The following is a 27,951-nucleotide window of genomic DNA, read 5'->3' as shown; positions in this document are numbered from 1 at the left end:
GTTACGTTTCCGATGTCAACTCTTGCCCCCGTTCTACACAATAGAAATGTTCATCCAATACAGAGGTGTAGAGGCATCTTTAGCACAGCCATGCATATACGCTGCTCAATACGAACCATTCTTAATGTTATTCAATCTTACTTACTTACTTAGTTGCAATTATATGTATAAATTTACATCTTATTAATTCATAACTTACACGAAAATATGATGCCAGAAACCAGAAAAAAATCTTTATTTGCCTACAGTAACTAACGAAATCCGGGAACACGATGTATTTTGTTACGGCTCTCCAAGATGTTCTACATTCTATCATGATGGTGCGATTAGCATGCTGAGCGTTATCACAGGCAATAGCTCCCTTTATCATATGCATGACTATATTTACAACTTTTATTAATTATTACAATTCCGTGGAACCACACTACTAATCTCATATTGTTCTTAAGACAACACTAAAAATATACTTCTTACACTTGCAGATACTGTACGTATGGTGTCTTGTTAAAAAGACGAATTCTCTTCTCGAAGTTAAAAGCGATAGACACTCAAGTCTGTCATTGTTGTTGAAACTTTCAGTGGCACTCACCATGTCTTCCAATCTGAAAATTAAATAAATTAAAACTAAGTTGTATGAGAGTAATCTATTAACTTGCTTACAAAACATAGAACAAGAAGATGCCCCAAATCCCCATGGTGTCACGTCAGAAGGGCCGGACAAAAGGGCGAGGACAAAAAGGCCCGAGTAAAAACGGCCCTGCGTCAAAAGGGCCCCGCGACAAAAAGGCCCGAGTCAAAAGGGCCCCACGTCAAAAGGGCCCCGCGTCAAAAGGGCCCTGCGACAAAAAGGCCCGCGTCAAAAGGGCCCGGGTCAAAAGGGCCCCGCGTCAAAAGGGCCCCGGTCATAAGGGCCCGAGTGAAAAGGGCCCTGCGTCAAAATATGCCGGGTCAAAAGGGCCCTTGTGCCAAAAGGGGCTCCGAGTCAAAAGGACCCCGGGATGAAAGGGCCTCACGTCACGTGAGATATAGCTTGAAAAGCATGAGAAATACAAAAATTCTTATTAGATTAAAAGTATTCAGTGGACACCACCTGATTTGTGTTGAAAGAACGTACATGTGGATCTGTATACAGTGTTAGTCAAAGTTATTACGACAGCCCAGTTACGATTCATGTGAACAGAGAAAAGTGTTGCAGGTAGGTATTGATCAGTGCCGTGTCATGGTGTGGGTGAGCGGGGCAACGGCCCTGGCTGCCGAAGTAAGGTGGCGCAAAATTCGGGAGTGGGGTAAGTGTTTAGCGCATTGAACTTATATTCAGCGGACCCGCGTTCAAATCCCGGTCAGGTTCTAACTTTTTCAAATGTTTCAATTTCAATTTCAATACATACTCAGTGTGACAAGCAAGATTTTTTCTCCTCCAGAAATAAAAAAAATGTTGAAATGAGGAGAATTGGAGAAGGTCTCTCAATGAAGACAATCATTTACTAACTTCTTTCCAGCAGTTGTTCTAGATTTGATATTTTGGTCTACTTTCAAGCATTTCTGATTAATGTGTGATCAGTGTTTTTATTTCTTTGAATATACAGTATATAGTGAAATAATACATTACATACACAACAATATTGAGGGGCCCTTTTGACCCGGGCCCTTTTGACGTGGGGCCTTTTAGACCGGGGCCATTTTGACGCAGGGCCCTTTTGACCGGGGCCCTTTTGACGCGGGGCCGTTTTGACTCGGGCCTTTCTGTCCTCGCCCTTTTGTCCGGGCCCTTCTGACATGGAATCAATCCCCATAAAGCAAAACATTTTAAATATATATAATGTATGATAATGAACATCAGAGTCGCGACCATAGAGTTGTCGACCATATCACTAAAATTGTTTTTATTAAAGACTAACTAACTACTATGGGCCTATGGACCCCGGAGGTTCAATGCCGCGTTCGCAAAAGTTCTCCATTGACTTCTATCCTTAGCCTTCTCGATTCAGTTTCCACTTTGTATTCCTATTTCTGAGAGATCCATCTTAATATTGTCCTCCAATCTGCGCCTAAGTTTTCCTAATGGTCGTTTTCCGATTGATCTTCCAGTCAAGACTTGGAAAGCATTCCTACTTTCTTCCATTCTAGCTACATGACCCAACCACCTAAGCCTCCTAGACTTAATGACCCTAACAATGTTTGGTAAACCGTATAAATTATGAAGTTGCTCGTTATGAAGTTTCTGCCATTCCCGTTCCTCTTGGGTCCGAATATTCGTCTGAGGATCTTGTTCTCACTTTCAGTCTATGTTCTTCCCTCAGAGTAAGCGATTGTGTTTCGCAACCATACAGAACAACAGGCATGATTATAATTTTATATATTTTATCATTATTATTTTATATATTTTAAGTTTTAAATTCCTTGACAGTATTCGCGACTACAAGAGATTTTTAACTGAATAATAACACAAATTCTCTGCTTTTAGTCGACATTTAATTTCTTCGTAAATATAATTTTCGTCTGTTAATATTGATCCTAGATATTTGAAAGTATCCACTTATCAAAAGTATTATTCAATATTTTAACGCATCCATTTTGCCGTATTACGGTCCCGACGCACTTCTTGGATTTAGTTTTCTCTGCATTTAGACCTACTTCCAAACCCATGTGTTTAATAAGACTTCTGCATTTCTTTATATTGTTCTCCTATAATCCCCTATTAAATTTGCATTATCTGCATACGCCAACTTGGTGAACACCGTTCAACTCTAGGCCCTGGTTGCTATCTTTGATTTCTTTGATTTTCCTTATAGCGTATTCCAGGTCAAAGTTGAATAATAATGGCGACAACTCATCCCCTTGTTTCAGACTATTCTCTACGTGAAAGCTCTTGTACAAAAATTTTCCTATCCGGACTTTACTTTGGGATTCATTTAAACATACCGTAATTAATCTAATTAGTTTTTTCGGTATTCCAAATTCTGTAAGAACGTTGTACAATGTTTCTCTCCTAACCGAGTCGTAAGCCTTTCTAAAATCAATAAATAGTTGATGTACCGGGCTATTGTATTCCCACTTCTTTTCGAGTATTTGTCGAGTGGTAAATATTTGGTCGATAGTTGATCGATTTCGTCTAAATCTGTACTGATAATCTCCACTAATTTAATCTGCGTATGGGGTCAATCTTGCTAATGGAATGTTTGAAAGGACTTTATAGGATGTTGACAGAAGAGAAATGCCTCGATAATTATTACAGACAGTTTTGTCGCCTTTCTTGTGAATTGGAACAATGATTCTTTCCACTCTTGTGGCAATTCTTCCTTGTTCCAGATAAGGAGAATGAGTTTGTGTATCTTGTTCCACAATTTTTCACCTCCAGTTAAAATTAACTCAGCCGGAATTTCGTTTACACCCTTAGATTTGTGTTTCTTTAATTTCTTTATAGCGATTTCTACTTCTATTCGGTTGGGTTCTGGAATATACGGTTCTGCGGTATGTATCTTCCTTTCTCCACGCACATTAATTTTTGGCTGCGTGTTAAGCAAATCGTCAAAAAAATCTTTACACCTATTTAAGATGCTATCTGTATCAGTGAGAACTGTTCCGTCAGCTTTCTTTAATATATATGCACAAGGTTGATAGCCTTATACATGTCCCGAATGTTTTTATTTTTACTACTATCTTCAAGTTCCTTAATTTTAGATTTCAAAAAATCGCGTTTCTTTGTTCTAACAGTTTTAGAAGTTTCCCGCCTTATGTCTACGAAATTTTGTGTCGTTATTTCATCTGGATTTTGTAGCCAACGTAATTTTGCCTGTTTTCTCTTCTTTGCTAGTTTAATGCATTCCTGGTCGAACCATGGTTTGTTCCTAGGTATTTCCGCGTGTCCCAATTTATCTTTTGCTGAAATTTTAATGCTATCTCTAATTTCAACCCGAGTATCCTCAACACTAGTGCACTCCGAATCTTTTAAAGCCGAGAATCTATTCGAAACTTCAATCTGGTATTTTCTCTTACCTGGCTATCTTCTAATTTCTTTAAATTGAATCTCTTCGTTTTCAGACATTGAATATTTCCTTTATTCAACGATAATCTCTCTCTTATTATCGCTGCTACCAGGTAGTGATCAGTGTCACAATCAGCCCCTCTAAACGACCGGACATCAATTATACTAGATTTTTTTCTATCTACTAAAACGTGATCAATTTGATTATGTGTTTTTCTGTCTGGTGAGGTCCAAGTATATTTATGAACGTCGCGATGTGGGAATTTTATACTCTCCACAATAAGGTTTTTGGATGTTGCAAAGTTCACGAGTCTAACAACGTTGTCATTACTTTCCTTATGCAGACTTTCGTTCCCTACACTGAGAAAAAAAATGTAGGTGGCATACTTAAAAACGTAGGTTACATTCGTAATTCCTGTAGTTTCTGGACTTAACGTACAACCGTATATAACATCCTGCAGCAAACGTATAGCTGAAAAAGTATGTATTATACGCACTGTCTGCATAAGTGCAATGACGTCATTCGTGTGACGTCATCTGCAGTAACAAATATATACGGAGGTGATATCTAGCTTTGTGACGTCAGGATCGTATGTAGCATGTGGGTTAATAATGACGACACACACTGACTATCAGGACGGAGCATAATTTCAAGAAGTATGCAATATACGTTCTTTACGTATGTTTCTTTCGTTCAACCCCAAGACAGCATCTATATTGTACTTGTGCCCCGTACGTACGACTAGATACAGTATACGTATTGTACGTATGTATTATACAGATTTTCCTTATGTCGCACACAGCTTGTCCTGATACAGCATACAGAATATCCATATGCACCATACAGAGTGCACATATGTAGCTTACAGACTGTATGCATGCAGCATATAGATTATACGTATGTCGCGTACAGGTTGGCCATATGTAATGTATGGATTGGATGTATATAGCTAATAGGTTGTCCATATGAAATATACGGATTTTACCTGTATCGCATACGTATTGCCTTCTTGTAATATATGGATTGGACATATGCAGGATCTAGATTGTACGTATAGTGCACCATTATTAAAGTGCTGCAACATACTGCAAAATGCATGATACATTCTTACTGTAATGTTGTCAAATATTGTTTTACTCTGTATGAAAACTAAATAGCTTAAAATATGTTTGATCTCCTTTGTGCCCATAATAATAAAATTAACAATCTTAGTTTGGAGCAGTGAAAGTGTCCAAAGAAATGTATTTACCTGCAGGGTGTCCTATAAGTTTGGATTTCCTGCTAATTCGTTGGGAAGCTACTGCAAAGCCAAGTGTTGAAAAGTGACACAAGCGTTAATTTTAAAATTATGGGCACAAAGGAGGTTAACCATATGTTAAACTATTTTCGTTTTCATACAGAGTAAATCAATATGTGATATATTACTGTAAGAATTTATCATATGCTTTGTTGTTAGTTAGTTCCAGCACTTTAATAATAATGCAAAATGCACAGCCATATACAATCCTATATTCAAACTCAAACAACTTCTCTGTACATTTTAATTAACAGGTATTTTTTTTTTTAATGTCGCAACAATTAAAAGTATGGTGTCAGCTGAAAACGTGTTCGCTCACACGATAATTTCTACTCAGTACTCGCCATAAAAATGCAACACCAAGAAGGAGGCTGGGTAGCTGCGCCAAAGTTCCCAGGCCGATACCTAATAGTAAGTGCAGAATACTCTTAAACGTCCGCCGTATTCGCTGTGCGACAACGTGGTGACAGCGGAGGCGTTGTGCAGCCATCGACTAAACATATTTATCCTTCCCTGCTCTAGACATTCTGCAAATTTGGATTTTCGTGGGTGCATCCTTCTTAGTGCAACATTTTAAGCAACGAGCGGATTAACAGTCTCATACATTGCTTAAAGAAAGAGCAATGATTCTCAGAATTACTCGGAAGATATTATATATATATATACAATAATTTAAAACTGTTATTTCAAACTTTGCAATTCAGAGCACGAAAAGAACTATAGCTAAAGGAACACTGATTTTAGCCAGATAGTAACTAGTAAACTCAATCACACTCAGTACCATTAGTTCATGGTGTTATCCGTAAGTCAGAGATCATGGTATCTCATTTCGTGTAGACTTTTGCATTTGTTTAATGCTAAAAATGTATTTTATCGCTACTTGAACCCAGTACCATATATATATACCGACAGGACGTACCTTAGTCACAAGGTGACATGAGTGAAACACTAAACTATTCGATTGACACATGCGGCCTTGTCAACACTAGAGAAAGTTACAAAGTGATTAAGTAAATACGGAACATAGTTCATACAAAGTATAGCGATGTATGAAGTCTCCGTTTCATACGACTTGGATAAAGGATACATCTGAAATTGCAACAAAAAATATATGATTTCTCTGGATAATTTGGATTAGTCCAGAATTCGAACACATATACGTTGGTAAGTCGAACTTTTTTTTTTTTTACTTCTTTCTTCGGATTCCCAATAAAGTTGACTACTGAAAAGCTGAGTTACAGATTCTGTATTAAAACAACACCTTTGCTAGACATGTTCAGTATACACATTGTCTTACATACAGAACAATACATTAGTTATTAATGCATGTCTGAAATAATAGTGCTTCGTATAGAATTTTACTTCATTCAAACGTAATAGCACGAAGATAAAAAAATATTGCGAAAGATAATGTTCTTATTACAGAGAAAAAGAGTTGAAATGACTTAACAGTAACAAACATTTTCTTTAAACAGAGACAATATTTTATTCTAATTTATGGAAGAAAGAAATAATTTGTAGTACAGTATCTTTATTAGAGTTATATGTTCGTACAAAAGAATGTAAGTACAATTGGGTCTGTCTTCAGAAAGGACGTACTTTTAGCCACAACCTACACTGCTTCTTTTCACTGTCTTTCAAGCAGAATCCTGGTTTGATGCACGAAATACCTGAAACAAAAATCAGAAAACATTTAAAATGTTACATTCGGTGTGCTCAACTTGGTTGTACTTAACAATACAAAGTATCTTAACATTTTTGAGATTAAATGGACAAAATCTGTTCGGTCAGGTATGGACTTTTAGGTTGCACATAGAAAAATTACGAAGTGTTTATTGATGCTGAATAACAACTCAAAATGTATTACTATTCAAAAGTAAGTGGGTACCCCAATGGTGTTCGGGGTACCATGGGGTATCTAATGTCTGTATTTTTTTAGATATATGGAAATGTATGTCTCTAAAATGTAAGGAACTGACATCTGTTTACCGAAAACCTCAACTCGGTAAGCCTTATGGATATTGAGATATGGGAAAATAAAGAGCGACACCATAGAAGTGTGGGGTTTGAGTACTAGATGGTGCAGTTTCGGAAATGTAATTACGAGGGCTTACAACAACCTCAAAAGTAATTTCAATTAAATACACTACACACACGCCCTGATGGGGCTTTTCGGGTACCATGATATTCGCAGAACTCTCATTTCTAAATATTCTAAAATATGTCTTAATAACGTTTTAAAGAACGTTAGAGGTGTGTGTTTGCCGAAACTGCAAGTCGGTACGCCTAACAGTTACCGAAATATGGTGAAATAAAAAGCGACACCATAGGTACGTGGAGCTTGCATATTAGACAGTACAATTTAGAAAATTAATTAAAATATGACTATCAAGATATTGTCAAATAAAGGGAGGATCCATACAGTTATGGGATTTTCGTGTTAGGTGGTAAAGTTTCCGAAACCGGTCATGGAAAGTTAATAAGCATCAGTAGCAATTTCATCTTAAAGTAATTAGGTACTTCCATGGAGTTTAAGAACATCATGGGGTCTACCAAGGTTAAATTTTAAAAGCTTTGGAAAATATATTTTGACATTTGTAAAGAGTATTAGAAATATGTATTTACCTAAAATTTCCAGCTAGTACATCTAGCAGCTAGAGAGACACCATACAATAAAAGCGTATTAGATCTTGAAATTTCAGAAAACAATTATTGATCCTAACAAAAGTTAAATAAGATGGTACTTCTATGGGTTAAGTGACTACCTCAGACTTGTCAGTACAATTTCGATCGAAAGATTAATTCAGCTCTAAATTTTCTTTGGACAATTCCAAGCGTTCATCGGGCTCTGAAATAAGTGAACATTTTTTGTCAATATCTAATATAGCAAGCGAGATATAAGAAATTATTTTATGACGTCGTAAAAATAGAGACCCACATGGATTTGTACTTTTGAGTCTTTGCTGTAAGAAGAAATTTCAGAAAACAACCGTATATACCTTAATAGAAAATTAAATGGGCGGGAGCACGGTGGCTTAGTGGTAGAGTGCTTACCTCTGGTGTATTGGGTTCGTGGTTCGATCCGCGGCCGTCAGTTTGTAGTGGACATCGTATTCGTGGGTTTTCTAGGGGCACTACCTCTCCTCCCACCTTTGCATTCCATCAATTCTGTCAACAACATTCACTTGCTTTAATCGTAATCTCCCTGAGACTAAAATGCATAATCGTGGGTCGCTACACTGAAATATTTCCTTTTATTTAATTTTAAAATGAAATAGGGAGTTAAGTATGATCGTATCTCTATGGGATAAGTGAAAACTCCAATAGTTTCTGCAAAAGAAGACTAGTTAAAAACCCTACCACTAAGCTACTGTATCCCCGTCCATTGAATTGTCTATTAAGGTATATACAGTAGTTTCCTGAATTTTTTTCTTATGGGAAAGACCCAAAAGTACAAATCCATAAAGATCTATTTTTACGTCATAAAATATATAATTCCTTATATCTTCTCGACTATCTTAGATATTGACAGCGACTTTTCATTCTTTTGCACAGCTCGATGAACCCTTGGAATTGCCTGAAGAAAACCTAGGACTGAACTAAATTTTCGATCGAAATTGTACTAAGGTACTCATTTAACCCATAGAAGTACCCATCTGATTTAATTTTGTTGCGACCAATAATTGTTTCCGAAATTTCAAGATCTCATACGCTTTTATTTCAGTGTTTCTCCAGATGTTAGATGTACTAGCTGGAAGTTTTGGGTAAACACATATTTCAAATATTGTTTACAAATGTCAGATTATATTTTCAAAAGCTTTTAAAATTTAATTTTGGTAGACTCCATGATGTTCTAACACCCCCTGAAGATATCTAATTACTTTAAGATGAAATTGCTACTGGTGTTTATTAACTTTCTATGACCGATTTCGGAAATTTTAGCATCTAACACTAAAACCCCTTAACTGTGTTGGTCCTCCCTTTATTTGACAACATCTTGATAGCCGTTAGTCATATTTTAATTCAATTTCCGAATTCTAGCGTCAAGTATGCGAGTCCCACATACCTATAGTATCGCTCTTTATTTTCCCATATCTCGGTATCCATAAGGCTTACCGAGTTGCAGTTTTCAGTTAAAAAAAAAAATCAGTTGTTTACATTTTAGAGACATGTATTTCCAAATATCTAAAATGCAGAAATTAGGTACCGCATTGGAACCCCATTGGAGTACTCACTTACTTTTGCATAGCAGGGTAAAAACGCCAATGGTTCTCACTTTAAGGTTGAAAACATACTATTTTGTCTCTTCTCTGAGCATCGTGAATCTGTCGGAGCTGTACCATAGTTGGAAGGACTCACTGATCCTTCCTATAATGACCATATAGTCAGAATTCAAAAAGGAGTAGCCGTTGAAGGAAAAACAATATTTTAAAATCCTTGCACCAGTAGTCGTCACCTTAAAATCAAAATGTTCCAGTAGTAGTCACGATTTTCTACCAGTATTCGTCACTCAAATAACTTGATATAATTTATTCAAAAACGGACTGTGTATCAGTTTAGGGTTAAGAATACAATATAAAGTAGTAAGCTTAATAACTTTGCATCACTTTTAGCACTCAAGAAAGAAAATAGAAACGTTTTTACATACTTTTTAAAGCAATTTCAGAAAGAAAAATGTTAACTGAATTCAAAAGTTAACTGTATATCACTTTCACGTTAAGAGTACAATATTAAATACTATGTTTAATAACTATACATCACTTTAAACACTCAAGAATGAAAATGAACGTTTGTACATTCATTTTAAAAACAATCTGAGAAATAAAATAAGTTAACTGAATTCAAAATTTAATTATACATCACCTTAAGCTTAAGAATACACTATAAAATACTGAGATTAATAAAAAATGAAATCTTTAACGTCCCACGGTTATGCTGGTTAGGCTAAAGGAGACGGTGACAATGAGAAATGACTGAAATGGTGGAATAAAGAAAGTGGCAGGAAATGGGAGAACCCCGAGAAAACCCACGAGCACGGTGTTTGTCCACCACAAAGTCCACACGGCGCGAGCTGGGATCGAACCAGGGACCCCCTGCACCGGAGGTGAACGCTCTACCACTGAGCCACCGAAGAGTAGACGACTGAAGGCGCAAGTAGCATACAAATTTATGATGCTGAAGGCGTTATTTTTCACAGCTATGGAGGAAAGAGATAGAAACAAAAAAATAACAGGAAATCTTTGTTTTACGTCCTACGAATATGCTATGTAGGTTGACGGTCAGAATTGAGTAATGAAAATTGATGATCTTGGAATACGATTTGGCCGAATAACGAGGGAGAAAATAATCATTGATTAAATATTAAATTGAAAAGAATTAAGAACCTGACGCTTAAATACTTATCTATCCGGCACCCATCTTGATCCCCATAAAATATCATGAAGTGCTTGATTGATTCTAAACCCAATAATAGTAATAGTAATTTAACAAGAAACACAGAATATATAATTTACGCACCTTGAAATGTAGAAATTAATGATTGTAATCCCCAGCTTTCCAATAGACCTTTGATTTCTTCAAATGAAGATTCGGATATCTTGTTTCTTCTCAAGCAATAATGGGTTACAATAATCAGTTGCAGTCCAAAGCCAAGTCACTAAGTGAAGCATGAATATAAAAGAATTCATTAGTTAGATGCATACAAAATCCTACGCATGTAAATCCGAATCTACTTATATTAAATTGTAAATTTAAACAAACTAAATTATACTACAGTTATAGTGACATAAAACATACATTAAATAAGGTATACAGGGTGTCTCAAAAGTCCCCTGACATAGGGTAACTCTGTTATTATCAGAGTTACAACAAAATGTAGGAGAGGAAAGCATCTCCAAATATGATGTTTTCAATCTAAAGTGAAGGAATTTTTAAAATCGGATGACTCGTTTGCGCTGTACACTCTTTATGCGCCTAATGTGAAATGAAAATGCAACGTTGCCATTTACCTGGACCTACAACATAAGTGAATGAAGTTACTTTCTTTTGCGCTAACATTTCGATGGCCAGCCCCCGTTTCAAACAGGAACTTCATTCACTTATGTTGTGGGTCCAGGTAAATGACAACGTTGCATTTTCATTTAAATTTGGGTGCATAAAGAGTATACAGCACAAATATCTCGTCCGATTTTTTTTGAAAAAAAAAAAAAAAAAGTGTTCACTTTAGATTGAAAACGTCATATTTCGATATGATTTTTCCTCTTACATTTTGCTGTAACTCTGATAATAACAGAGTTACCCTATGTCAGGGAACTTTTGAGACATACTGTATACATCATAAGAAGTTCCTTTCTAAATTCTACACGGATGTGGTTTCATTGAATGTGAGGTGGGTGATACACATTAGGCCTTTTGGGAGTACATCACACGGACGACCGTAATTTTGTGTTCAAAATTTTTATTATGAACTGGTGGGATATGTGATACATATGGCCACGGGCTAGAATTTTCTCAGTATGTCAAAAATGCAATCAGATTTCATGCAGCTTAATTTGGTGAAAAGCTATTGCCAATTGAACGTTACATTTACCTCTTTCTTGCAGATGTTAAACCATGCCGTTAGCACGTGAGGAATGGATCGAAATAATAAAACTGTGGGACTGGAGGAGTATATGTGCAGTGGTTGCCGATTGCAGAGTCATCCACAATGTGACTCTGTGTCACATGTTTCAGTGCTACAGTAATTAACTAAATTTGAGAAGACGAGCACATTCGTGAACATACATCGTAACGGTTCAAACTCGCGGGCCCTTTTTCCTTCCCCATTTTGAACCGGTACATGAAAATGCCATTTTCTCTATGTTTGCCTGCGCCGATTTTGAAAATTCCTTCACTAATCGATTTCTCTCGACGAGTACTACAAGAATCAGTTAAAATCGCACGGGCCCTTTTTTCTTCCCCATTTTGAACCGGTACATGAAAATGCGTTTTTCTTCATGCTTGCCTGCGCCGATTTTGAAAATTTCTTCACTAGTCGATTTCTCTCGTTGAGTACTACAAGAATCAGTTAAAATTTCGCGGCCCTTTTTCTTCCCCATTTTGATCCGGTACATGAAAATGGGTTTTTCTTCATGCTTGCCTGCGCCGATTTTGAAAATTCCCTCACTAGTCGATTTCTCTCGTTGAGTACTACAAGAATCAGTTAAAATCTCGCGGGCCCTTTTTCCTTCCCCATTTTGAACAGGTACATGAAAATATGATTTTCTCCATATTTGCCTGCGCCGATTTTGAAAATTCTTTCAGTAATCGATTTCTGTCGTCGAGTACTACAAAAATCAGTTAAAATCTCGCGGGCCCTTTTTTCTTTCCCAACCCAATATTTTTATATATTTTGAATGTATTCAAGTATGGAACAAAAGTGTTTAATTAATTCCCTTAGTAGGCTTCTCAACTTAATATTTTTCAACTTAAATTTTATTTGTTTTGATTATTTATTTTCTTGTGACTCAATATTTAATTGCAATCGTTCATTGGGGAGAAGGGTGGCCATTCTCAAATATATAAATATAGTATTCTTAAAATTTATGTCTTCTCGTATTATTAGTTTCTTCCACTAGACCTGGAAATTGCAAAATTAATACCTGGAAAACCTGGAAAATTCAGGGAAATTGAGTTCCATATTTATGTATGAACCCTGCTATTTACAATTTTTTTCGAATAGGGAGAATTGTACAAAAGGGTGTTTTGGGAATGGTATAACAGTAGGTTTCTGGGGGTGTTGTTCGAAATGAAATAAAATCTTTAAGTTTTACGTCCCACTATTATGCTTGCTAGGCTACAGATGACTTGGTGTTGTTCGGTGGGGGTCAATGTTGCCAATTTTGGGAAAAGTCACTAAATCAGGGGAATTCGACCTCAACGATAGCGTAGGGTGACCATAAAATTTTCAGTTAATAACGGGATAGGTTCTGGCTTTTAGATCTACCTTTGTTCTTACCAGTGCCTTGGGGCCGCGGTGGCTCAGTGGTAGAGCGTTCACCTCTGGTGCTTGGGGTTCCGGGTTCAAACCCTGCTCCCGCCAAGTGAACTTTGTGGTGTACAAACACCGTGTGCGTGGGTTTTCTCGGGGTTCTCCCGTTTCCTCCCACTTTCTTCATTCCACCATTTCATTCATCTCTCATCATCACCGTCTCCTTTAGCCTAATCGGCATAACCGTGGGACGTAAAACTCAAAAATTTCATTTCATTTCATTTATCAGTGCCTTGATATCAGAGTTCCCCCTCTCTCTCTCTTTGTTACTGAGCGGGTACTTATGAAAAAGGAAAGACACGTTGAAGTTTGTTCAACACACAACCAACTGCTAAATCTCTGCTGTCTTTCGAGCAGTACTACGAACTATAGAGTATGTTTAATATAGGGAATTTCAGTTCAATTTTTGCCTCTTTGTTGTTCTTAATACTTTTAAAAGGAGTAAAGGTACTGGGTTTGTTATTTACTTCTTTCATTTACATAAAATGGGACGAATACTACTTTTTTCCATCTACTGACAGGAAGGCCGGGAAACGCCCCTAAAACGGGACTGTCCCGGTCAAAACGGGACGTATGGTCGCCCTACGAATAATTTTTCCGATTGGAGACTTTTATGGGTGATTTTTAAATGACGATTCAGCTACTTATACATTTAGCGACTTTTTGCTGCAAACAAAATTTTCATCTGTAGAGAAGCATTATTAGTTCAAAACAGTTTTTGAACTAATAATGCTTCTGTTTGTTCTTTTTTCTGTTTGTTTGTTTTAATCAGCGCAAGTGATGAAGAGTTGGAAATACAGCGTACCCACTGGCCCACAATCCTGCATTGTTATGTTGCCCTTGTCCTCTAACGAAGAAGAACTACAAACTTGATGTCCTTTAGTTCGCAGTTTCCGTTGAGAGACACACGTAATACATCTTTACCGATAGCAAAAAGATTAGCTATAGATGCGTGAATAAAGGCGATGTGGATGTTTGTTATATTTGTTCTTTGGGGTCTTTTAATTATTCTGCAGTTTTTCTTTTACAAAAAATTGCTTAACGTAAGTACTGTAGTGTTAATTATTTCGGAACTATTTTGACTCCACAATATGAACAAAAGTACCCGAAACAATCTGAAATGATCCCTGAATTCAAGGATTGGTTGCGCCCTGTTTACAAAGATGTGAGTAGAAGCAGCGGCGCAAATCTGTCTTCAACATTGGGGGGGAAGGGTAAGACCGTTACCATACTTTTTATTTTGCGATGTCCAAAATAGTTATGAAGTTGAAAAACAATGTTGTGGAGTATCAGAGTTGTCTTCAGCATTGGGAAGCTGCAGATTTGAGGCTTATTGTGGGAGACGTCTATTTTATCTCACGTTCCTTTGTAGCAATTGGACAAAAATCATCAAATTTCTCCCAAAAAACACATTTCAAATCGGATTATTGGGGAAAACTCCCCCTCAGTTCCAAGATTGGAGGGGACATGTATCCGTCATCCCCCCCCCGGGATTTGCGGCAGTGAGTAGAACATATTGTTTAGTTTACATCTACAACTTTAAAACAATGCTTATAGACAATGAATTTCTCGATTATTTTTTATAGCGACTTTTCACCCAAAATTCGAGTCGCTACCTCTCGTTTCGCAAACTTATTGTCAACATTTTGGCAACACTGGTTGCGGGGAGAGCTACAATGGAAATGAAAATGAAATGAAATCTTTGAGTTTTATGTCTCACGGTTATGCCGGTTAGGCTAAAGGAGACGGTGATGATGAGCAATGAATGAAATGGTGGAATGAAGAAAGTGGGAGGAAACGGGAAAATCCCGAGGAAACCCACGCACGCGGTGTTTGTTCACCACAAAGTTCATTTGGCGGGAGCTGGGATCGAACCCGGGACCCCAAGCACCAGAGGTGAACGCTCTACCATTGAGCCACCGCGGCCCTAAGAGATTGAGAGTCATAAACTTAGTCACTTTCAATTTTGTAATATATATATATATACTGTATATATATATTACAGTATATATTACTGTATATATATATTACATCACTGACTGATAACTAAAATGCTTGGATTGTATATATAAAAGTCACCCCCTGCCCGTAAAAAGCTCCATTCAAACTCGGAATCGAACAATTGCATCTGTAAAGCAGTGCTGAGTTGATTTTAACGTTCCTTTCAGCAGCAAGGCTGTATGAGACATGGACTTACAGATTAACGTGAAATCCGAACCACATAAGCTCCGGCCGGGAATCGAACCCGGGTGTCCCACGCCAAAGGCGTGTACACTAACCACTTAGCCACGAGGGAACCCATCTGGGTAATAGTTAAGAACAGGTACTTCTCATCTCCCGTGCACGAGGATACATCTTATTGTTGCACTACCTAAACACCCTAAGTACAAGGGCAAGAACTCAGTCTATTACCTGCTTTTTAACATCCTAGATCAGCGTTTCCTAACCTTTTTCAACTTGCGGCACACTACGGATGTAACTTGAATTCTCGCGGCGCACTCATAGATATTATTATTTGTAAATATAAAACTAGTATTTTTTCTGCGATTATTGATCTCCTTCTCACAGAGAAGAAAGCTCAATCACTGTTTTTTTCCCCGTGGTAAATTATTATGCTTATTTTTCATTCTAATTTAAAAATATAAAACAATTGCAATGAAATATTGGACTCAGGTTTTTAAAACTAAGCTTTCTTGTTCGAAAACTGTATCCAACCTTTCACTAAGAAGTAAGATCACTAAATAACGAACGAACAAACAAATCTTTTTTACTTTTAAAATACAAATGTATTTAATTTGTCGAAAGGATTGAATGTTATTTTAAATTTTCAAGTTACAAAATAGTCTGCAACAATAAAGAAGCAATAATAGTCACAACAATGATAACCAATATATATTTTCAACATTAAAAATGTACAGAAAAGTAACACGGTATGAAACTTAAAGTTGTAGATTCATAGTAGAGGTTCATAGTAATGTGAAATAAAAATATACATTTTTCCTTCGTCTTGCAATTTGATTGCTATAGAATTAATAATTTGCTTCGACTTCCTCGCGGCACACTAGCGGCCCATTCACGGCACACCAGTGTGCCGCGGCGCACCGGTTGGGAAACGCTGTCCTAGATAGTCAATGAATAATTCCTGAAAGTATGGCGTTTCTCGTCCTTCCCTAAATGGGAAGTACGGCTCCTTAACTATAACCCTCATCTGTAAGGCAGTGTAAGCAACAAAAAATTAAAAAAAAAAAAAAACGCACACTGGATGTTTGCGCAACTGAGGATCAAAACATCCTCAATGGAGTATGAGAAATCGTAAACGTCAATCAAAGTGTGTTTTTGCTTATTCATTAGTTCGTTAATAGTTAATTCCTTCTAGAAATAGTGAAACAATACTATGAAGAAACACTAATTAAACTAATAACTATTACGTTGTGTTTCTTACCATACCGTTTTTACCAGCCATAGAATTTGAACCTAGTACTATACTGCATTAGTCACGCCGGAACGACGGGTGAAATTCAAACGCCTGGCACTCGTAGGTGTTGAAGCTGTGTTGTAGTTACGCGGCCTGCGTTGGTACTCCTCAACATAAATACGTCACTGCCCAAAACCAGGAAACATCACAGACAGAAGACAGGGGCACAATCAGTGCCTGACACTTCACGAACTCAAACCCGCCAAGACTCAACTCAACATGACCTTCAATTACGTTCTACAGTAGAAACCAAACCAATGCTAAGGCACAAACTTACCAACTTCCTATATGAAAACACAAGAAAAAAAAATTCAAACTTTTTGGTTCCAAAGTGATGCCATAACAATAATACTAAAAAGGTTTTAATTCTCAGTAACCCAAACATTAATTAACTAGGGAACATAACAAGCAAAAATAAATAAATAGAAATCAAATCAAATTAAATTTAAAAAATAAAAAACCTGACAAGTAAGCTCTCCCTGACAACTTTTTTTTTAAAATTTCAGTGAGGCTCTAAAATATATCAATATCTTCGTCAAATATATATATTTCAATGTAAACAAGTTCTTTAAACAAAAGAAAGCTCTGTAGTAGAGCGCTTACCTCTGACCTGTTAGGTCCCTGGTTCGATTCCTGCTCCCGACAAATAGCCTTTTGGTGAACACTGTAGGTGTGGTTATTCTTAAGACTTTCCAGTTTCCTTACATTTTCTTGATTCCACCATTATCATGTATCTCATCGTCACCTTCTCACTTACGTTTATGTACAATCATGGGGCGTTAAACTAAAAGTAAAAAAAAAAAAAAAAATGCAAATATCCTAATAAAAATGAGTTTTCTAGACTACACAAGTGGCCCCGCGTAGCGTAGTTGCTAACGCTCTCGCCTTCGGTGCGAACGGTCCCGGGTTCGATCCCGTTGGGGATCGATTTCCTCAGTCGAAAAAGTATCAAAAGATTTTAAGTCCAGCCATCCTGAATGAGATTTCCTTGGGTTTTCCTCATTCACAGCAGGAAAATGCCGGAGTGGTACCTAACATATAGGTCCCAGGCCGTTTTCTTCCTTCCCCAATCCTTTCTTCCCTTCCTTTACCCGGATAGTGTGCTCATCGAGGGACGTCATCCCTCATATGTGACGGGCTAACAAGGCCATTGATGCCGAAAGCCCAGAGACCTAAAGCCTAAATCTTCACTACACAAGGGAATTTTCGCGCTGAAAACGGTTTCTTAGCAATTATGTTAAGCAGTCCTGTAGTAACTCTGCACCACGTAATAAATCGTCACATATAAAACGGAATGAATAAACACATAACATTCATTTTGCTACCTTGTAACGTAAAATGTTTCAAAACATTAATATTCAAAGATTTCTCAAAATTCAGATTCACCCATTCCATTCTCCTCAATCATTAACGAGTTGTAGTCATAAACTATATTACTTACTTAGTACTATACTAAAGCAAGTTACACTAAAAGAATATATAATTAATGGAATATTTAACTAAAGTAATAGTTAACTAGTGCACTTACCCAAGTTTTTGTTTCCTTCCTCTCTTCTTTTCCGATTGTAACAACCTCGTTTCGCAAGCAAAAGACGGTAGTTCAATGACGTCAGCCATGGCGAAAGAAAGAGTGTCTATAGGCGGTCTGGATCTCACGTACAGATGGACGTATATAACGTATAACTGAAGTACTTAACATACGTATATGTATGTAAAATACAGAAGATTGTTCGATGTCAGACATCCTGCAGCGAAATGATGTAATATCTAAGCGGGTAAAAGGCAGTACCTGTGTAGTATATGGATAAAGTACGCTCCGTACAGATTTCCTTAGTAAACATAACGAATCCTTGTATTTGTACAATATACCGCTGTCCGGATAATGGATTTTTCTCAGTGTATAATCGGATTGAAAATATCCTCTCGTCCTACCTTCGCATTGAAATCCCATAATAGAATTTTCATATGGTATCGCGGAAGTTGGTCAAATATCTGTTCCACTTCTTCGTAAAAACTGTCTTTTATATCGTCATCCTTATCTTCAGTTGAGGCATGTACATTTAAAAATAATAATATCACACCACCAACCCTTAAGAGTAATAAAAGAAAGCCTGTCAGTAACAAATTCAACCCGCTTAATTGTTCTTATCTTGTAATTAAATCATACGTTACAGGAGAAGCTGTAACCAAAATGGCCCGGCCATGAGGCCGAATAGTCTGATCGAAGTACGATTGTTGGCACTAAAAATTGTGATAAATAATACGGGTAAGTGGCGCCAGTACGTATATATTAAATCTGAAGTTTTGCATTACGTTGACGCAATGTGTTACGGAATATGTGCGCATGTCCTTCTTATAGAAAGATTGGGCTTTATGCAGATTCGTTCTTACGCGTGATTAGTACCATAGTAAAGTGTTCTATTAATATATGTTTCCTGCAGTAGTCAGGCTTTTAGTGTGACGCTAATCATATTTCAAAACGACTCTGCATAGGACCCAATAAGTTCAGGTTAGAACTTTTTCTTGTCTATATACACCATGAATCCTTCCTCATGTGCCGGTTGACGCTAATATTCAAAATTTCCAGATAGTTGACGTCAGATCGAAAGTTAGCTCTTCGTTCCAAATAAGAGAAACTACTGTGTATCAATCATGTGAGTGATCACGTAAAATTTCAGGGTCTTCGCCAAGTCTACTGTCTGTAATCTGTATGGATTCCTGTCTGTGCTCACAACTATTCCATTGACTAATCAGGTAACGCACCAAACCAATGCTTACAACGTCTATAACTTTTCTGCGCAGCATGGAAAGCATGATGTGTTTCCGTCAGCGATTCGAAAATCATTTATTTCCGTTGGGTTCCAAAAATATCAGCTACAAATGGAACTTGGAACGAGTATGCTTTACGTTTGACTAATAAGTATTATGATGGAAGAAAGAATTGTTATATGTTTCAATTTCTGAAAGGAAGAACTTTAAAGAGCAAATACATCAAAGATGATGAAGGGAAAGAAACATATTTATATGAAAGTGAACCGAAAATATGACTTTATGAACCATTGGAACTTCGCATTTGGATTGACAGTGGAAGTGACGCAATTACTTGACCATCCGTTACCGTTAGGATTCTCAACTCTGCACCCGCTCATAATCCTCAAAACAGATGAATAATTGTATTTTAAAACATGAAATATATAATTAGCAGATAACCGCCTTCTGGGCAGCTTTCTACTATCACATGGGTCTACTTTTTTTAATGGTCAATAAATACAAATATTTACAAGAATCGAAATAGAATTATTTATTTCGACTTTCTATTTTCCTCGAATTGATAGAAAATTGGCAAAATTGTTGTGACAGAAAATAAGCATTGATCCTTGTTTTATCCTTATAAAAAGAGGAAATGTCAGGATATAAGAGGATAGGTGAGGTACGTAGCAGACACAAAGATCATTGAATGAAACAGAAATTGTGCTAGAAAGTTGCTGTTGTCTTACAGTTAGTCCGATACTGCATAGAAACAATCCGCCTTATGCAGAGTCGTTTTGACGTATGATTAGCGTCATACTAAAAGCCTGACTACTGTAGGAAACATGTTAATCGAACTCTTTAATATGGCACTAATCACGCTTCAAAACGACTCTGCATAAGGCCCAATGAGTCTTATGCAGGGTCGTTTTGATGTATGATTAGCTTCATACTAAAGGCCTGACTACTGCAGGAAACATGCTAGTCGAACTCTTTAGTATAACACTAATCACTAGAGCAATCCACATTATGCTTTATTTTTTGCTTAATTATGCTTTATATTTTTCCAAATTATGCTTTATTATGCTTTATTGTTAATTTCAATCATTGTTTAACATAAATCCTGTATAATGTATAATATTTACTATACATTAAATATTGTAATTATCTTGATCTATTTACCTATATTAATATTTTATTTAACCAGTTTCTCTCATATTTAATGAACTTTCTACTTAATGCACTTATAAAGAGATATGGCTTATTCGAGTCAGTTTTTTATCACTTGTGTGCAGGGGTAAAAGTGAGGGGGAACGCGGGGGACGCCGTCCCCCACCTCGTAAAAATATGTACGGCGTCCCTGCAGTTCCTAAAAAATTACAATGGGCAAAGATAAGCAAGGGGACGACGTGACGTCATGCCGCTACCTACCGTCCCCTTACCTTTTCAGATCCACTTTTACCCCTGCTTGTGTGCCCTTTAGAGGTGCATATATGCAAAAAGGGAAAGTAAAAATACCACCAAAAGTGCCCATACATAACTGCGCAGTTACACAGAATAAAACTATTGTTTATTCATTGTAAGTGGGAAATTTTCTTCTTGTTTTCCTTTTCTCTTTTCTCCGCTTCAAAGGATTACACCGAAAAGTTTACAGAAATAAAAATAAGCTTTTCATTGTTGCATTGTTATGCTCTCAAAGGTTTTACACTGTAAATATTGGTTTAAAATATTAATACAGTATGTTAAACTTACAGTTAAACAGAACTTTCCAAGAATTGTGCTATACATATTTTAAATTATATTTATGCTTTATTTTCCAAATTTATGCTTTATTATGCTTTTAAAATTAGTTTCTTCTGGACCCTTAGACAACCACAACCATGTTGAAGGTACCAACCATATGTGTAAATTGCTGTTATGCTATTTATGCTTTTTATGCTTTTGGGTTGCCCTACTAATCACGCTTCAGAACGACTCTGCATAAGGCCCATTGTGTCTCGCTAACTCATTTTAAAACAACACAGTAAGAAGTTTATTCATAGATCATTATTCTTTTTTTAAAACAAGAAAAATAAAAGAAAAAGAAAATATTAGTAGGATTGGGAGTTCGGCAGGTGCATCCGACTTTGTATTCTAGTATACGGTATTTAAATCTAACAAGGGAACATCTTATATTGATAGTAGCATTGCCCAATCGAACAATGCGCAATCGATAGAAGAGCGAAGAAAAGTGAGAAATATATATATATATATATTATACTTTAATCGATTATCTACTAACGTACTAGTACAAAACGTGAAAGTCTTATGTTGGTGGTGCTCTTGCCCCCGACCCTTAAGCGAAGTATGAAATTACGCCCCCTGCAAGATATCATACGTGATCGTGACGTAAAACGCTGACGATCGTGGAGAGGTGATCTAAGCTACTCTTCCAACCCAAGTCCCAATCTAAACAAGACATACTCGTAAATCTTATAGAAAGTCATAAAGATCGCCAACCATCATGCATATATAAGATGACGAACAGTTGTATTCTTGTAATCATGTTATATACAGCAAAGTTCTATAACTATATGCTCTACAGAGCTTTGTGTATGCGTACATAGAAATTTCCTCTTTTTATGAGAAAAAAAAATGAAAATTCAATACTATCTACTAATAATAATACATTTCTTTAACTTATCGAAGTAAGGAAAAAGCAGGAGATTGTTCACTTTTCATTATTTTTCGCAGTAGATCAGTAGAACGCAGAAAAAGCAGGAGATCTCCTGTAAAATCAGTGGATCTGTCTACACTGGTGGGAGTCAGCACCCGTGGCAGTCAGCACCCCACCCCAACTCGTGTAGAGCTAAAACTTTGATCTCTTAACATTTGCCTGAAACCATTTGAATGGGGTGAAATCAGGGCTTACAGTAGCAACATTCTTGGACATCGAAAACGTGTTTGGAAAGAGGACACAACTAACGCAGAGATCTGAATTTGTGTGTGCATGTAGTCCGGGGTCCTACGTTAACCCTTCAGTACACAGGTTGTGCTTGTGAGACACCACAAAATCTAATTAGGTTAAACACATATAAAATATATTTTAAATATAATACCTTTATATTTCAAAGGATAATTGTGTTAGTTGATATATAATGTTCGAAACACAAAATTGAATATTTTAATGTTCTTTTCCGAAATTTATTAAACATGTTTCTTTTACCTTATTAATAACGGATGCAATCAAATCTTATGCCGTAAAATTACAATTTCTGAGAAATTGCATCTGATTGCACTCATGAAATTATAAGACTAATGTGTGTTAACATAAACAAATGTATTGAGGTTTAAAAGTGTGTGGTGTATTGTTTGAACCACAACTCAAAAACGAGTCATTTTCACCCATACAAACTGTCCTCAACTCATTCCGTGCATTACATTGCACAGTGTTTGAGGCACTGTTACTTTTGGCACAAGTTGCAATAAAACCATGTTCCACTGTTTTTGCAGTTGCAGCATCTCATTCTTTTCCCTTGCAGTGGGTCTTCCTTTTGTTCTGGTATGAATCCCGACAGTCTTGCAGCGTTCTTTTGATGTGCCGCGGCAGATAACGCAGCTGAGCTCGTTCCCTCATTTATTTGGTAGGTAACTAAGTCCTAAGTTCTTGAGAAACTGCCTTCTTGATATAGAATTCTCTTGATTAGTATTTGATCGAAACACAATATAGGCGTTTGTTCCAGAAATATTTATCAGTATATAAAACAGACACAGTGGAGGCCTGGGTACATTTCTACCTACGTCATATTCTGCGCACATTGTATCTGCCCCATCTACCCATCCCTTCGTTCTGTCGTAAAATCTTATAATTTCAGGTTTTCTACTATCACAGGTTTCACTGTCAATATTACCATTGTGGTGCATGACGAAAGTAATACTTCTCCCTTTCTTCGAAACATAAAAAACCTGGCTTTGAAGCTCACTTTCACTCTTATGAGAACTAGCATGTTGAAAAGTGGCGTCAGAGTTCGAATCATCGTCCGAAAAAAACAATTCCGACGAGTCACCGATTTCGGTCAAATTTTTCGTTTCTTCTACAGTCAGTTTCTTTGACATTGTCTACAAAACACAAATTACGAGTGTCGCAACGAAACTTTAAATCAATGCTTATTATGTTACGCGAGCATACGGGTGGTGCCTGACAGGCACACAACAAAAACTATACCTTTCCGCTCACAGACAACTCAAACACTATCTATACAAATATAAGCAATTGACTCTCGGCAATCGCAAAGGAAGGTACAATGACTGACACATTAGTATCTATCTGTCATATATTGAGAAAACAGAAAACTACATTCTTACTGCCTGCTGCGTGCTTCTCAGGCACAACCCGTGTACTGAAGGGTTAATACACAAAACTTTACAGACTTGTAACTGCTCCCAAAGGACTGAAAAAAATCGTAACGTTAGGGAATTATGCCAATTTAACATATTTATCCACAGTCAGTGTTAACAGCGAGTAATTCACTGACTTGAGAATGTAGATCAAAAGAAAGGACAACAGTGACCTGCATGAGTTGACAGTTAAAACAAGATTAAACATGATTATCATTGATATAGCAAGCAGCAAGAGCAAGCAGTACTTACAAACTTTTTTTTTTTTTTTTGTCAAGAGTGCATTTTGACTTTCCTCGCCTTCTGTTGATAGCGGCATTCTTCACCAGTGCTGCTGTGGGTGTGATAAGACAATGTTACAACTAGAGAAAAGAAATGAACTTGAGAGCCTTGACTGAACTAACCATTCATCCTACTTTATTTTACTTCACAACAACAAATTTCCAGTAGATTTTATGAACAAAACACCTCCTAGAGTATGACGTCATTACTTAATACTTTGACTCCCTTCTGCTCAAAAACACAAAACGCGCTTTGTTGTGTGTTACGTTATACTGAAGGACTAACTATTTCCAAAATATCAGATTTTTCTATCCAGGCCCATTGAAGATATTGAACAGGAAATATGCTAAATTGGCATAATTCCCCAACTTTACGATTTTTTTCAGACTTTTGGGAGCAGCTACAGATCTGTAAATTTTTGTGTATTATCACCCTGGACTACATACACACACAAATTCAGACCTCTACGTCAATTGTTTCCTCTTCCCAAACATGTTTTCGATGTCCAAAAATGTTGCTACTGTAAGCCTTGATTTCACCCCCTTCAAATGGTTTTAGGCAAAAATGTTAAGAGATCAAAGTTTTAGCTCTGCACGAGTTGGAGGAGTCCAGCAATTTTCAATTTGGTAGGACAAACACATGTTGAGATATTCAAAACAACGTAAACGCCTAAAATCGAAAAAAAAAAAAACCGCAAAGTGGTGGCAGCCGTTGCGTCTCCATGGGATGTTCTAAAAATAATTAATTGCGATTTTGAAGTATCCTGATGTAGGATAAACAATCATGAAAAAAAAATATTTTTTTGAAAACGTCGAACGACGATTTTTCTTTTTTCTCGATCACTTTGCTTGCATTGACCCAGATGACAGTACTTAATAATTATTTGTTGTTGTAGAATAGCATCCGTTCGATGCTACATAAACATAGCATATTGTATTATGAGACCCCAAACCTTGTACCCTTTCCAAGAAAAATTTCTTGGGTGCGCGCCTGTCGCAAACTATAACGTAGATTTTGCGTCGCGTTGACGCAAACCGTTAATGAATAGGGTCCATTGTCTCCTTTCTATCTACAGCTTTATCAACTATTCTCATTAGGACATAATTCTAATTACTAATAGCCAATGGCGTATTTACGGTTTTGTTTCGGAGGCTTTGCTAACTTTATTCTTGACAATGTGAAAATTATGCTAGATATTTAATTTATTTTAAAATGGTAAATAAAATTTTGGGTTGGGGGGCTTAAGCCCGGAAGCCCTTCTTAAATGCGCCATTGCCAATAGCCAAGGGCGACCATATAATTGATTCCAAGGGAGGAAAACTGGCAGGTGCTCGATCTGCAGAACTATCATTTTAAATATTACACTGACAAAAGTTTTGGCATTTATTCCGAAGTTGGGCGTCTGCTTTCACCACGTTTTTTTTTTTCGCTCTTATCTCCTTTCCACATTTTCTGCAATTTGTTATTAGGTTCATTAATTCGCGCTCTTCACAAACTTTTAAAAGATTTTGGTCGTTATCAACGTATTGCTTCACAAATGTTACAACTGTTAGTTCATTGCCCTTGTACATTCGCCATGTTGATAACATAAATGCTCGTTACTTTCCCGCAATGCAACTGTTCGGTTACCTTGCGCCAAGTAGTTCCCTCTGCTCGGCGTATAGTCCCATGTTTATAACCGCTTATATATAACAAATAAACAGATTTTTCGAGACCCTTATATGTTATTAAGCACACAAACGATCAAATTATCCATATCTTTCCTGTAAATTTTAAAAATTTTGCTGGAAACGGACGTCCAACTTTGGAACTTAACCCAAAGTTTCTTTATAGCCGTGATTTTGATAGGAGCAAAACGCTATTACTGTTCCAAATCAACTGATAAGTTATATGTTTATATTAAAATTAAATAATTTTGCCTGGGTTGTTTTCTTTTCCCAATTTGTAAAATAGTTTGGAATGCCAAGGGAGGGGACGATCTTTCCCTTATGGATATCCTTACCAATTGCTAATAAGGGAACGATCTTTCCCTTATGGATATCCTTACCAATTGCTAAAAGGGGACGATCTTTCCCTTATGGATATCCTTACCAATTGCTAATAAGGGGACGATCTTTCCCTTATGGATATCCTTACCAATTGCTAAAAGGGGACGATCTTTCCCTTATGGATATCCTTACCAATTGCTAATAAGGAAACAATCTTTCCCTTATGGATATCCTTACCAATTGCTAATAAGGGGACGATCTTTCCCTTATGGATATCCTTACCAATTGCTAATAAGGGGACGATCTTTCCCTTATGGATATCCTTACCAATTGCTAATAAGGGGACGATCTTTCCCTTATGGATACCCTTACCATTTGCTAATAACACAGGTCTCTACACCCGCTATTACAGCGTATTTGTATAACGGACACAATTCTTTCCAGATTGCATGCAACAATACTATTAGAAAAATAGTAATCGGTTTTACACAGTAAAATCTGTACAGAAATTTACTACTTATGATTAACAACCGCAAAATCAAATATCTTAAAATTAGCTTTATAACAGACCATGAAAAGTTAATACATCTTCACTTACCAGGGGAAGTCTTTCCTCGACAATCTGCTAACTCCGTTTGCAAACAAGAGTACGACCACGTACTGAAAAGCATACCATTGTCACAGGCCCATTCGAATGCGTGGTTACGCCAGCAGTCCACATATCGGTTGCAATATTTTGGATGTGGCAGGTATCCTTCTCTACCTCGACAGTTGAAACTTGTAAACCTTCCAACCAGTCCTACTGCAGCTCGGCGCTGTTTCATAGAAACAGAATTTAAGTGGGTTGTTAGATCATTTAGCGATTCAGTTGCAAAAATCTGCTTCTATTCAGTGGTGCCAATCCGGGGGGAAAATCTCATATTGTGGGATTTTTTGACAATAATTCCTCGAAATAGGCTAAAGAGAATTTTCGTTTAAAAAATTGTAGGATTTACGGGATTTTTCATATATCTACAAGATTATGGGATAAAAGCGTGATGGAAATGTGCTTATTTTTAACAACATTTTCAATTGTTTCTTTCAATTAAGGAAAATACTTGTTTATAAGCTATTTGATAAACGTTGATGATGGGAATTTTTGAATAATTCACTTATATATTGAAGAAAATTACTTGTATACACTAACTTCACTGTTCGTGTCTTCTAAGTTTAGAAAATTTTGTTATTAGTACACTGTAAAAAAATTTCACAGGTAAATTTACAAAAAAAAAAAAAAGTTTGCCAAGACTCTATGTAAATCAATATACACCTATAAATAAGATTACTAACATGAAATGGTGTAAAATTACATTTTTATCAATAAAAATAGCATATTTTCTTGTAAATTTACTGTAAATTTCTAAAATCACCCAGCAAATTTTGTAATTTAATCTAAGGACATGTATATCAACTTACAAAATGAACGGTAAATGATTTTACATTGACATTTGGCAATTTAATTACAGTTTTTTTTTTTTTTTTTTTTTTTTTTTTAGTTTATAGCGTGGAAAATTCCAGAGCAAAATGGGAATTTCTGTATCTCGAGATGGGATTTTATATCGTTTCAGGAGGTGTCACTGCCTCTTTTATTAGTAATTAAACATAGAACGGACTTCGACGTAACCAACGAAATTTTCTCAGAGGCTTTGCTGAAGTAAAAGATAATTTTGCGCAGTGTTCAATGTATATGAAACGGACGTACATGTTTACTTTTAAAAATTCATATTCAC

The 27,951-nt window shown here is 36.6% G+C and overlaps 1 long non-coding RNA gene across 1 annotated transcript; it reads right to left on the bottom strand.

The window, feature by feature from the left end:
* Positions 1 to 498: 498 nt before the first annotated feature.
* Positions 499 to 27,006, bottom strand: LOC145692046 (uncharacterized). Its single transcript, XR_014132613.1, has 2 exons — positions 26,781 to 27,006; positions 499 to 602 (listed from the first exon to the last, which is right to left on the bottom strand). It is a non-coding gene; the product is annotated as an uncharacterized LOC145692046 (long non-coding RNA).
* Positions 27,007 to 27,951: the final 945 nt, after the last annotated feature.

The sequence above is a fragment of the Thermobia domestica genome, chromosome 8 (genome assembly GCF_964235325.1).
Source record: "Thermobia domestica chromosome 8, izTheDome1.hap1.1, whole genome shotgun sequence".
NCBI lineage: Eukaryota > Metazoa > Arthropoda > Insecta > Zygentoma > Lepismatidae > Thermobia > Thermobia domestica.
Note: the sequence above shows the minus strand (reverse complement) of the source record. Positions and strands in the feature narration are given on the sequence as shown.